Raw genomic sequence first — 12173 nt, 5'->3', positions numbered from 1 at the left:
ACCAGCGTGACACCTGCGTGATGTCTAAACCAATCTTTGGCTATAATTGCATACAAGACAAAAGCGAATCATGTCACTTAAGAGGACAGACCTCCATTCCAGCCTCCATTGCTGTTTTGCTCAGCGCTATGATAGCCTATTAGTGATGTGAGATCAATTGGACACTTGTAGCTGAACATCTGGCTCGAAACCCAGTCTCGTGCAGAGAAGATAGTATTCTGCTACAGATAGATCTGGATAAGTTGGAAACTTGGGCCGAAAGGTGGCAGATGCGGTTTAACAATGATAAATGTAAGGTTATACACATGGGAAGAAGGAATCAATATCACCATTACACACTGAACGGGAAACCACTGGGTAAATCTGACATGGAGAAGGACTTGAGGATCCTAGTTAATGATAAACTTACCTGGAGCAGCCAGTACATAAAATATATGTACATACTGTTCTTAAAGAACATTTACTTTAAGAAGAGATTGTCCTAGTAGTGGTCAGACCCTTTAACAAAACCCAGCTATTGTTTTTGAATATTAAGTCCAGTTAATATTTCCACAATTCTAGGCTGTGTAATATGTCTTCAGTGCTGACTTAGACTGCACACTCCAGATGGGAAGAGCTGTCTACTCAGGTCATGTGACCCTGATTCCATCATCAGAGGTCCTTCCGCACCCTGATATTGCAGCCTGCTTATGATTGGTCTGCATCATACTGGAGGCAGGCGTACATGCTCCCAGTTAGGTGACAAACATTTGATTGCTAAGAGGGGATAAATAATCATTTTATTCCATTCCGGAACACCTAATTACATAGTGTGTTCAATTCAACATGAAACATTTGGCCTTCTTTTGTATAACTTGTTTTCAGACTTCCATTGAATGAGGAATGTAGAAACGGTATTCTATAGCTTTGTGTGCTACTGAATCTGGGACACTTAGATTCTAACATAATCTATGTATCTAGGTAAATTACGATTGCAGTGTAAAAAGATTAATTTGCACTGCAAGCTTGATGATTACACTACAACAAAGGTGTAAAAACAAAGAAACAAAGAATGTTTCCCAATGGCCATCACCATACTTTATTGAATACAAAAATGGGACATTTGAAGGGAATCTATTACAATAAAATACTCTTTAAGGGTTCTCCTCTACACAAGCAGGAATGCATTGTGTTCCAGCCTCCCGATTGCTGGATGGGCGCTCCTGCATAGGCGACAGTTCAGGCAACATAGTCGTGCTGCTGACAAGAACTGAGTGCTCGCTCGGTGAAGAGCGTACAAGATCAATGTGAAAGATCTTAGAAGCACTGCACATTTTCAGCCACTGCTTCAACATTCCAGTGGTGACTGGTCCCCTTGGTTACAAGCTGTAAACAATTAGAGATACAGGGAGATCGGTGGCAACTTTTAAAAGAGTTGTCCACTACTGTACAACACCTTTTCAATGTTCCCAGAAAAATGACAAAAACACATTTAACTCCTGGACCAACACTCCTGCCCACTGAATGAAGTGTCCCAGCGAGCAGGGGCTGCTGATGAGCTGCAGCTTTTATGGTTTTGTAGGACGGAAGTGTGAAGGCTGCTGCCCATACACTGCCATGGATAGGCAGAAGTGCCTACGAGACCTAAACAATGTCATGGGATCGCCAGGGAACACATCTCTCTGAATTCCCTCAGTCTGAGATGTATGTTTTTTATATTTTACAAGGTACATTGAAAAGGAATTGTCCAGTGGTGGACCCTTTCAATAAAAATTAAGGTAGATAGCTAGAAGATATGAATGACCCCTATTTAAGACACTCCATTTTAAAATGTTGTTTTCCAGTTTCCATGTCTAGCACTGTATGAGACATGATGGAGGAATACATTACTGACATAGCATAATGGAATAAACGGGTGCATATTTTTTTTTACCATCTCTGGCCGCCATTGGTGTTCTTTTTGACAAAACATAATTTGACTTATTTTAACAAACACTGTACTATCCTGTGTAGCCATTTTTTGGAACAGCTTTTTATGGAACGTGTAAAGGATGTTCTTGGGGAGTTTGGGAATTTTTTGCTTTTTACTCATTTATTTACTTTTCTTTATATAAATCTGTCACTCAAACATGAGACATTTTAATATTTTGTATTGCCCCATTATTAGCACTTTCATGATCTATTTACACTGTTTTGCAGTACATCTGCAGCAGACACGTTGTTATGTAGGGGGACGCAGTAGGAAGCTGACACATACAAACAGCCAGTTCACACTTTATGTAGTAATGTCATCAGCAGTGCCCACACAGAAATAATCTGCTGCCTGATTAACAGTGTTCTATGGCACCTACCATATGTAAGAACATGGATGACTGACACTTAGCCAGGGTACAGTGGTAAAAATAAATAGGTCACCACGTTCACTTCTAGGGACCAAAACATTAAAATCAGGACAAAGTGTATGCTGCAAGTAACATAGTTTCTCTAGCAGGGTGAGCCCCATCCCGGTTTCTGTCAACCAAGAGTGGTGCCCCTCTCTCCAAATTGATGAGGTCCCATTGTCATTCCTTTTCGGGTGAGGATGCAAACAATTGCAGTATGTATCCTTCTTCGGAGAATGATGACAATCTTTTAATATGATCACCACAGTCATTTTTTTTCACAAATTATTTTATTGATGTCATTTAATGAAAATATTACAACCAATAAGAGTGAATGGGATAGCAAAGTGATGCTGGGGTCAGGTATAGGCACAAAGAGGCTTGTGAGGGGCGTTGTGTGGAAAAACATGTGTGGTCATTAAAAGCTGAAGGTATACGTTTCTAGATGACCTAAGGATGACTTTTGGTTTAGAGATAGGGAGGAAGAATTGGTTTATTTGTTTTGTGCAGTATATGTAGTTACAAACCCAAGGGTGAGACACCACAGATTACCCTAATATTTGTCATTAATTCTGAGGATAAGGCAAGGGTAAACTATAAACTGATGTTGTCTACAAATTGTTCGTAAATCTCAATGGCTCTAAGGGTACCGTCACACATTGAAATTTCCATCGCTGCGACGGCACGATCCGTGACGTCGCAGCGATCGTATGATTATCGCTCCAGCGTCGTAGACTGCGGTCACACGTTGCAATCACGGCGCTGGAGCGATGCCGAAGTCCCCGGGTAACCAGGGTAAACATCGGGTAACTAAGCGCAGGGCCGCGCTTAGTAACCCGATGTTTACCCTGGTTACCAGCGTAAACGTAAAAAAACAAACCGTACATACTCACCCGTCGGTGTCCTTCAGGTCCCTTGCCGTCTGCTTCCTGCTCTGAGTGCAGCCGTACAGTGAGAGCAGAGCGCAGCACCGCTGTGATCTGCTCTCACTTTCCGGCCGGCACTTAGAGCAGGAAGCAGACGGCAAGGGACCTGAAGGACACCGACGGGTGAGTATGTACGGTTTGTTTTTTTACGTTTACGCTGGTAACCAGGGTAAACATTGGGTTACTAAGCGCGGCCCTGCGCTTAGTTACCCGATGTTTACCCTGGTTACAAGCGAACACATCGCTGGATCGCTGTCACACACAACGATCCAGCGATGTCAGCGGGTGATCAAGCGACGAAAGAAAGTTCCAAACGATCTGCTACGACGTACGATTCTCAGCAGGGTGTCTGATCGCAGTAGCGTGTCAGACACAGCGATATCGTAACGATATCGCTAGAACGTCACGAATCGTAACGTCGTAGCGATGGAAATTTCAATGTGTGACGGTACCTTAAGGCAAATGTTACTGAAAGATCCCCTTTGATAAATCAATGTGAAAATCACTGTGCCTTTGAAGGCCGAAAGACAAATATATTGTGAGTGTGATTACATTAGTAATGCGTTTTTACACAAACATTTTTTACATACAGGCTCTTCAAAACAAACACTCTGGGAAATATGTTAATTGTGCAAACTTAAAATTTTGGAGAAACTACATTAAGAAAATAAAACTGCAATATATATTTAAATAAAGGTATATTTCAGAGTATTATGAGATTTCATCGGTCAGTATCAATGTGTTATCTATAAAATAATTATATCTGTCAAGAAAAAACAATTATTTACCTTAAATAGAAAATGTTAGCAATATTTATTCTAACTTTCAATCTCTGAGAACGAACTTCCCGATGAAATATTCAGAGGTGTTTTCAGATCTGGAGATTCTGTGACATAGCTAAACTGCTGCATTTACACATCAATGTTTTTATTGTTGTTCAGAAAAGAAAATGCACAAAAAGCTGTAAGATAATCTTTGGAAAAGGACTAATAAATATTGGAAAAGTGAAGGCTTTGGCCACATTTGGAATGGCACCAGAGAGGAAGACTGTATCTATATTCCACATCTTCAAGCTTTAAGTGACACATACCTGGAATTAAAAACAGTGAAAACTATCAAACAAAAAATTCATACAGAAATTATTCAAGTATATACAGAGGCATGATCTCAAGTGTTTTCCTCTATAGTCTCGTGGATATACACAGTTTAAATGGATTCTATGGTTTTATATTAAATGGCTATTATACTATATGTAAAAATACAAGCCACATTCAGTAACAGTGAAACGTTTTGACACATCTGATCATGTTATGGTTCTCCTTGTTCTTTTTGGAATGTGCACTTTGTAGATTCAGACAGAAGGCAGTAAAACACCAAAGGAACACATATGGAAACAAGGAGTAAAGAAACATGTGAAACAAGTGGAATATGTGTTAAATATTAGATTCTTCAAAGTACCCTCCCCCCCCTTTACTTTATTGCCAGTTTTATACTCCCTTGACATTCTTTCACAGTTTTAATAGGCAGACACCTGAAATAGCTTACAATGCACATGTATGCCTTGCCAAGAGTTCATTTATGGAATCACCGGCCTTCAGAAAGTGTTTGCGACAATCAATAGATTCAATGTTGGTAACACAGTTCCATAGAGTGATGCGATACTCTATTCCACAACTTTTCTATGACAGTTTATGGCAAAAACCCTCAACTAACTAAAGAAAACTACAGTCCTTCATTACTTTAAGACACAAAGGATAGTCAATCCAGAAAATTGCTAGCACATTATAGGTATCCTGAAGTGCAGTCAATGAAACAAACAATTACTATGATGAAACTGCATTTCAGGAGGACTGCCCCAAGATAACATTACCAAGAATTATCTCTGCTGCATAGGATAAGTTCATCATTTATCAGCCTCAGAAAATGCAAACTGACTGCACATTAGATAACAGCACTTATAAATGATACACATAGATCAAGCAGCACACACATCTCAACATCAACTGTCTAGTGGAGACTGCAATAATCCGTCCTTTATGGTTGAATTGCTGCTAAGACGTCACTAGTGAAGACTGCAAACTAGTGACTTGTTTGCACCAAACAACACAAGTACTGCACTTAAGATCAGTGAATTTAGCAGACTCTGGAGCTGTGGTACATTGTTCTGTTGGTCAGAGACACCTGCACAAATATGGCCTTCATGGAAGAGTCATCACAAGAAAACCTCTCCTGCGTCCTCACCATACAATTCAGAGTCAGAACTATGCAAAAAACATCTAAACAAGCCTGATGCATTTTGGAAACAAGTCCCATGGACCGATGAGGTATTTGGCTGCAGTGTTCAAAGGTATATGTGAAGAAAAATTCTTGATGCAAACATAACACCCTTTGTAAAAAAAAACTGAAGTTGACAAGAGGATGGCTTCTACAAATGGATAATGATCCTATACACAAGCCGGCATTTGACACTAAGTACTAGAGGTCCAGTGCCTTAGGCCTCTTTCCCACTTTCATCTTTTATCTCCCGTCGCAATCCGTCGAGTTTTGAAAACACAGGATCCTGCAAATTTTTTTGCAGGATCCTGTTTTTTTCCATAGATTTGTATTAGCGACGGATTGTGACGGATGGCCATCCGTTTCATCCGTCGCGCACTGGATCCGTCGGAAAATAGCGGTCCGTCAGGAACAAAAAACGTTCAGAGGAACGTTTTTTGTTCACGTCAGAAAATCGGTCAGCGACAGGTCCTGCGCTGTCCGTCGTTGGCTACAATGGAAGCCTATGGACACAGGATCCGTTGCTGACCGTCACACGCAGGAATCCAGCGACAGATTTTTTTCATTCTGAGCATGCCCAGATGGATTTTTTAGTCAAGGGAAAAAATCTCTCTCTCTCTCGGCAGCGCATCCGTCATAACACTGGATGCGTTGCCTACGTTTTAACGCTATTTTCTGAACATCCGTTGGTACTTCTTCCCGACGCAATAGAATGGGACACTGCCGACGGAAGTGTGAAATAAGCCTTAGGCTGTGGGTTGCCAGGAGAGGTGACAAAACAGGACAGGGACTCAATTATGAAGGACGCCTTGACGTGACAATTGGGCTCACATACATTGGCCAATTTATGCGCGAAGTACCTTTCTTTTTTCATAGCAATTTTTGCAGATAAATATTTCATGTGTACATTATATAGTGCTTTTTTTCTATTTTCTATGGCAGTAATGCATTTTCAATGTTCTTGAGTAATCATTCTTGGTAAATAATGGTGCAACCTTTATCGTTTTTCAATCAGCTCCCTGACCTCATGTGAGGCGGTGTCCAAACACTGCTAATGTCATGACAGCACAATGAGGAGACCTCATTACGCTGCCGACATCAATGTAGGGTGCTGTGGAGGAGGACAAGCCAGATCCTGGAGCAGGTAAGGGCATACAGAGCAGAAGATAAGGGGAGAGGAGGCGCTGTATGTAGAACATGGTGGGGGTACTCTGGAGAACATGGGGTATGTCTCTGGAGATCGTGGGGGGACTCTGGAGAACATAGGGGGGACTCTGGAGAACATAGGGGCGACTATGGAGAACATAGGGGGGACTCTGGAGAACATAGGGGGGACTCTGGAGAACATAGGGGGGACTCTGGAGAACATGGGGAAACTGGAGAACAAGACAGGAACCCTGGGGAAAATGAGTGGGGAAACTCTGGAGAACACAGGGGGGGGGAACTCTGTATACAGAACATGAGGGGAACTCTGTATGGAGAGGACAGTGTGGTTTTTAGTTTGAAGGGGTGGTGTGACTTTCATATTTCACCAGGGCAGACAGTGTGGTGGGAATATTTTATAACAGAGAATAGTCTGTATACCATGTACCATCAGTAAGACAGTATGGGAGTCATTTTTTGCATAGGGAGAATAGTGTGGGGTAATTATTTATTCACTAGCATTTAAGCATAGAGCTTACTTAGGTTACAGCATGGTTGTTATTTTTATTCAGGAACTTTATGACACTTAAATTTAAAATCACCATTTTGGGATGTGCTGCAGAAGTCCGGAGAAGATGGAAGCAGAAACGAGATAAGGCTGTGAAAAGTAATGGAGTCAGGTACTTAGAGCTAAGGTGCATTTACGGTATATTGGTCAGTTGCAGCCTTTAAACGACTGCTGAGCTGCTATATGAGGCCGATCAGCAGCCGCTTAGTAACCTGTTTAAACAGGATGTGGCCTCCCTTTCATGTGCACAGGACGATCGTTAACCTGATCATCTTGTGCACGTACAAAGCATTGTTCTCAGTAGCACATGTGTACACCGGACAATGTGTTGCTGAGAACGATGATATATAAAAGGAGTCTTTCACCCCCAAAATGTCAATTATTCTGCAAACACATTTATATAGGGGATATAACCCAGGCATGTACAGTTACTTAATATTTTATTTTTTAAATGCAAATGAGGGCGTTTCTGTGCACCCTTGACGTGGCCCATTTCTTGGTGCACCATTACATCCTCCTATTTGCATATTAAAGCCATTCCCTTGTTGTAATTCAGAGATCCTTTGGTGAGAGTCAGTGCTGCCTAAAATAACTTTGCATATCTGAGCTAATGCCCTGACACAGTAGCGCTCCCAGTGTCACTGTGAACGCACACACAGTGTGCTTTAGGCTGCAGATGCAATGAGGAGGAAGGGCATTGAAGTGAGCAGACAGCACATCACAATGTCTTGCTCCCCTCCTCACTGAAGCCGCTCGCTCACTACTTCCAGGTGCACCAAGTGGCAGCCGCAGACAGACCGGATCCAGGCATCAGAATGTGCCCAACATAGCGTGCCCACCCGCACTGACACTGGGAGTGTGCTGCTGTGCTCCTCTAGCATGGGTGCGCAAGCAATGTTACACTGTGCTCTTACCAACGGATCACTATCAAGACAAGGGTTTGGCTTTAAAGGGAACCTGTCACCAGGTTTTCCTCATACAAAGTATGGCCAGCATCTATACGCCATCTGTTATAGCATTCTGGTATGCTGTCTGTACAAGGCACAAAAAATATGTTTTATTACACCCACAGACGGCGCGGTCTGGTCCGATGGGCTTCTGTGGGCTTGATCCTGCGCCTCCTCTCTTCTTACAATAGCTGTCTTCCTTCCCTGCTTTATGTGGATGACATGTCCTACGTCATCAACATGGTGTTCCCCATTGCACTCCTGCACAGTTGCACTTCTCTCTGCCCTGCCGAGTGCAGAGCAAAATTCAGTGGTGCGCATGCGCCAGCTTTACCTACATGTCATCAGTGCTCTTTTGCCTTTCCTGGCTCATGCACATGACAGTACTTAGCTCTGCCCTCACCATCTGTGAGCATAATAAAAGCTTTTCTTGTGCCTTGCATAGGTGATGGAGGACATACAGACAGCATGCCAGAATGCTTTAACTGTGGGTGTATAGGAGCTCGCCCTACTTATATGGGGAAATAAATCAGTAGTAGTAATTATAAACCTGAGATATAACCAGAGTGATATTGACCAATGTTCGGATTATACTTGGATACTCTGAAACATAATGATGCTGATTGTAGTAATCTAATTCTGAGTTTTATAGAGTATAGTGAGGATGACAATGGTTGAGCTTTCACTAGACACTCCATAAACCCGAATGAGACTGACAGTGGTGAAGTATAAACTGTCTACAAATTCTATAAAAATATAGTGGGGCTGACAGTAGTTAATTAATTACTAGAAATACTGCAGCAGTCCTGAATGAGACTGACAGTGGTTATTTGTCCACTGTACATATTATACATAAGTAGGACTGGCAATGCTTGTCCCTGCTAAAAGCAGTCACTTCTTTGAGCCACTTCATGTCTTGGGAAACCTGATGTGCTTAAAAAAACTCAAAAGACTGAACATATGAACAGCGAGTAGCTTTTATAAGGCAGTATAGAGTTCATTCTTTTTAGCATATATTTACCACTTTCATACGGGTTACAGAGGGTATGTGTCCACGTTCAGGATTGCATCAGGATTTGGTCAGGATTTTACGCAGGTAAAATCTGCACCAAATCTGCACCTGAGGTTACTGGGAGGTCACCTGCGTTGTTCTTGCGTTGTTTCAGCAATGTAAGGACATGCTGCGTTCTTAAAAGACGCGCCGCATGCCCGTTTACACGGGTATGCCGCATGCGTCTTTTACTGCATAGTGGAGACGGGATTTCATGAAATCCCCTCCACTATGCTGTAACATCTGGACACTGCGTGTTTGACGCTGCGGCTCTACGCAGCGTCAAACACGCAGCATTTCCTGAACGTGGAAACATACCCTTAGTCTGACTGATCAGTAGGGAACGTGACCACTTAAAGTGCCTAGGGCAGCATGAATGCCAAATATAGCCCTGCCTAAGCACAAGTCAAAATCCACAACAGACTACCTCAAAAGGCGCTAGCTGAAGGTTTTACAGTGGCCCTCACAGTCCTCTCATCTGAAAATCATTGAAAATCATTGAAAATCGGTGGCTAGACCTCAAAATAGCAGTGCATGCAAGACGACCCAGAAATCTCACAAAACAAAAGAAGAATTTTCCAAGGAAGAATGGATGAAAATCCCTCAAGCAAAAATTGAAAGTCTCTTGGTTGGCTACAAAAAGTTATTACAAGCTGTGATTCTTTCAAAAAGGGGTGCCACTAGGTACTAACCATGCAGGACACCCAAAGTTTTGCTTTCAGACCATTTGTTTTTCTAATTTTTGAAATGTAAAAGATGAAAATATCTATACATTTTTTTGCCTAAAATACAAAGTGTGTAATCTTTAACTTTAGACCTTTTAGAGATCATTTCATGTTGAACTTGCTTCAACAGGGGGGTCCAAACTTTTACATGCCACTTTACTTGTGTGGAGAACACTGGGAGGCATGGAGGGGGAGGGGTGATGACAAGAGTGTGTTTTGCTGATGACACTTGATGATTTATTCTGATGTACAATGAAAAATTATATTGTAGTACAAATTAGCCAGAAAAATCTTTGTAGATACTTTTGTCTTTTTTGGGCATTAAAGTATTTTTTAAGAGTGTCACCTTTATTAGCTAACCAGAAAAAAAATATTTGCAAGCTTTCAAAGCTTGAGATCCTTTATCAGCCTACTTAATCAAGTTGGCTACGGTACTCTTCAAAGTCTTTTTTTGTGCCTGTTGAGGAATGGTTCTCCGTGTGTCTTTCAAATGAAATTCCTTCTCTCTGTTGGATCCTTGCAAAATGATGGGAGAATTATCTCCTGAGACATGTGGAATTCTGTTGTCACTGTCCTACTCCAGGATCACACAATCAACAGAGCGTGATATGAGTGAACAGTTCCAAGAACCTTTATTACATGCAAACCGAAAGGACCATAAAACAATCCACCACACAGAGGATAAAATAGTCCAGGAACACAGTTACACTCCAGTAATGGGATAAATGCCCAGGGAGAAGAGAGTATATTCCAGGGTAATCAGGGTTTCTCCATGTCTCTCTGGATTGCTGGCCTTAGCATTAGCATCCCACAAAAGATCTATGTTATTGGTCTCCATGTCCTCCTCAGGCCCCCTCCTTATATCCAGAGGTAGGCAGACAGGTAGGATAGTTTTCAGGCCCTCCAGACCTGGGAACTGTGCCTCAGAGATCAAGGCACTGCATGGGGTGATTTGCGGCATTTGGAGAGCAAAGGGTCATAAATGGACAGTCAGGAAATGTCAGCAGGGGTTCATCAAGAGGCATGGACACATTCAGGATGCAGATGGTAACTGAGTTAATTCACTTATTGCACCTTTTGTAAAGGTACCGTTACACTAAACGACTTACCAACGATCACGACCAGCGATACGACCTGGCCGTGATCGTTGGTAAGTCATTGTGTGGTCGCTGGGGAGCTGTCACACAGACCGCTCTCCAGCGACCAACGATCAGGGGAACAACTTCGGCATCGCTGAAACTGTCTTCAACAATGCCGAAGTCCCCCTGCAGCACCCGGGTAACCAGGGTAAACATTGGGTTACTAAGTGCAGGGTCGCGCTTAGTGAATGTGTCAGCGCCGACACATTCAGTGCAGGGAAGCTCTCGGCAGCAGCGCGCCATCAGAATGTGAGTATGTAGTGTTTTTTTTTTAACTTTTACAATGGTAACCAGGGTAAATATCGGGTTACTAAGCGTGGCCCTGCGCTTAGTAACCCGATATTTACCCTGGTTACAAGTGAACACATCGCTGGATCGGCGTCACACACGCCGATCCAGCGATGACAGCGGGTCATCAGCGACGAAATAAAGTTCTGGACTTCTAGCTCCGACCAGCGATATCACAGCGGGATCCAGATCGCTGCTGCGTGTCAAACACAACTAGATCGCTATCCAGGACGCTGCAACGTCACGGATCGTTGTCGTTGTAAAGTTGCTGATTGTGAAGGTACCTTAAGACAAGACGGGAAATACACAGAATGATACAGAGCAACAACACGACACTCCTAAAAAAAATATATATATATCAACATAGATGACAGAATGATACCCCACACACCATATCAAACTATCACAGTCACCCTTGGTAAAAAAAAAAAAAAAGAAAAAAAAAAAAGATAGATCTAGACATAACACAATTCTATCTTCTAGGATATTCAGATATGGTTCTCTGATTGACAGAGCCTGCAGTTCACTAACTATTCTTGCCATTGATATGGCTACAAGGAAAGCTGCCTTCAAGGAGATTTTTATTTAAATCCAATGAAGTTATTGGCTCAAAACAAGGTAGAGCTAGACCCTTGAGGACAATATTTAGGTCTCAAGGTGGGATTATGTTGGCCCTTTTTGGGTGTACCCGGGAAGCTGCGGACATGAATCTTTTTATCCACCGATGAATTGCTAAATCCTGGTAAAAGAAC

At 42.3% G+C, this 12173-nt stretch overlaps 1 protein-coding gene across 1 annotated transcript in view; it reads right to left on the bottom strand.

Moving 5' to 3' along the window:
- Window positions 1-2545: 2545 nt before the first annotated feature.
- Window positions 2546-12173, bottom strand: part of GNG10 (G protein subunit gamma 10) — a 63606-nt gene continuing 53978 nt past the window's right edge. The window contains exons 3-4 of the mRNA XM_077250980.1: window positions 3739-4376; window positions 2546-3000 (exon numbers count right to left, since the gene is read on the bottom strand). The gene's annotated coding sequence lies outside the window, so the exon portion shown is untranslated. The remainder of the gene's footprint in view (window positions 3001-3738; window positions 4377-12173) is intronic.

Source organism: Ranitomeya variabilis, chromosome 1, assembly GCF_051348905.1.
Source record: "Ranitomeya variabilis isolate aRanVar5 chromosome 1, aRanVar5.hap1, whole genome shotgun sequence".
Taxonomy (NCBI): Eukaryota; Metazoa; Chordata; class Amphibia; order Anura; family Dendrobatidae; genus Ranitomeya; species Ranitomeya variabilis.
This window is presented reverse-complemented; position numbering and strand designations above follow the sequence as displayed.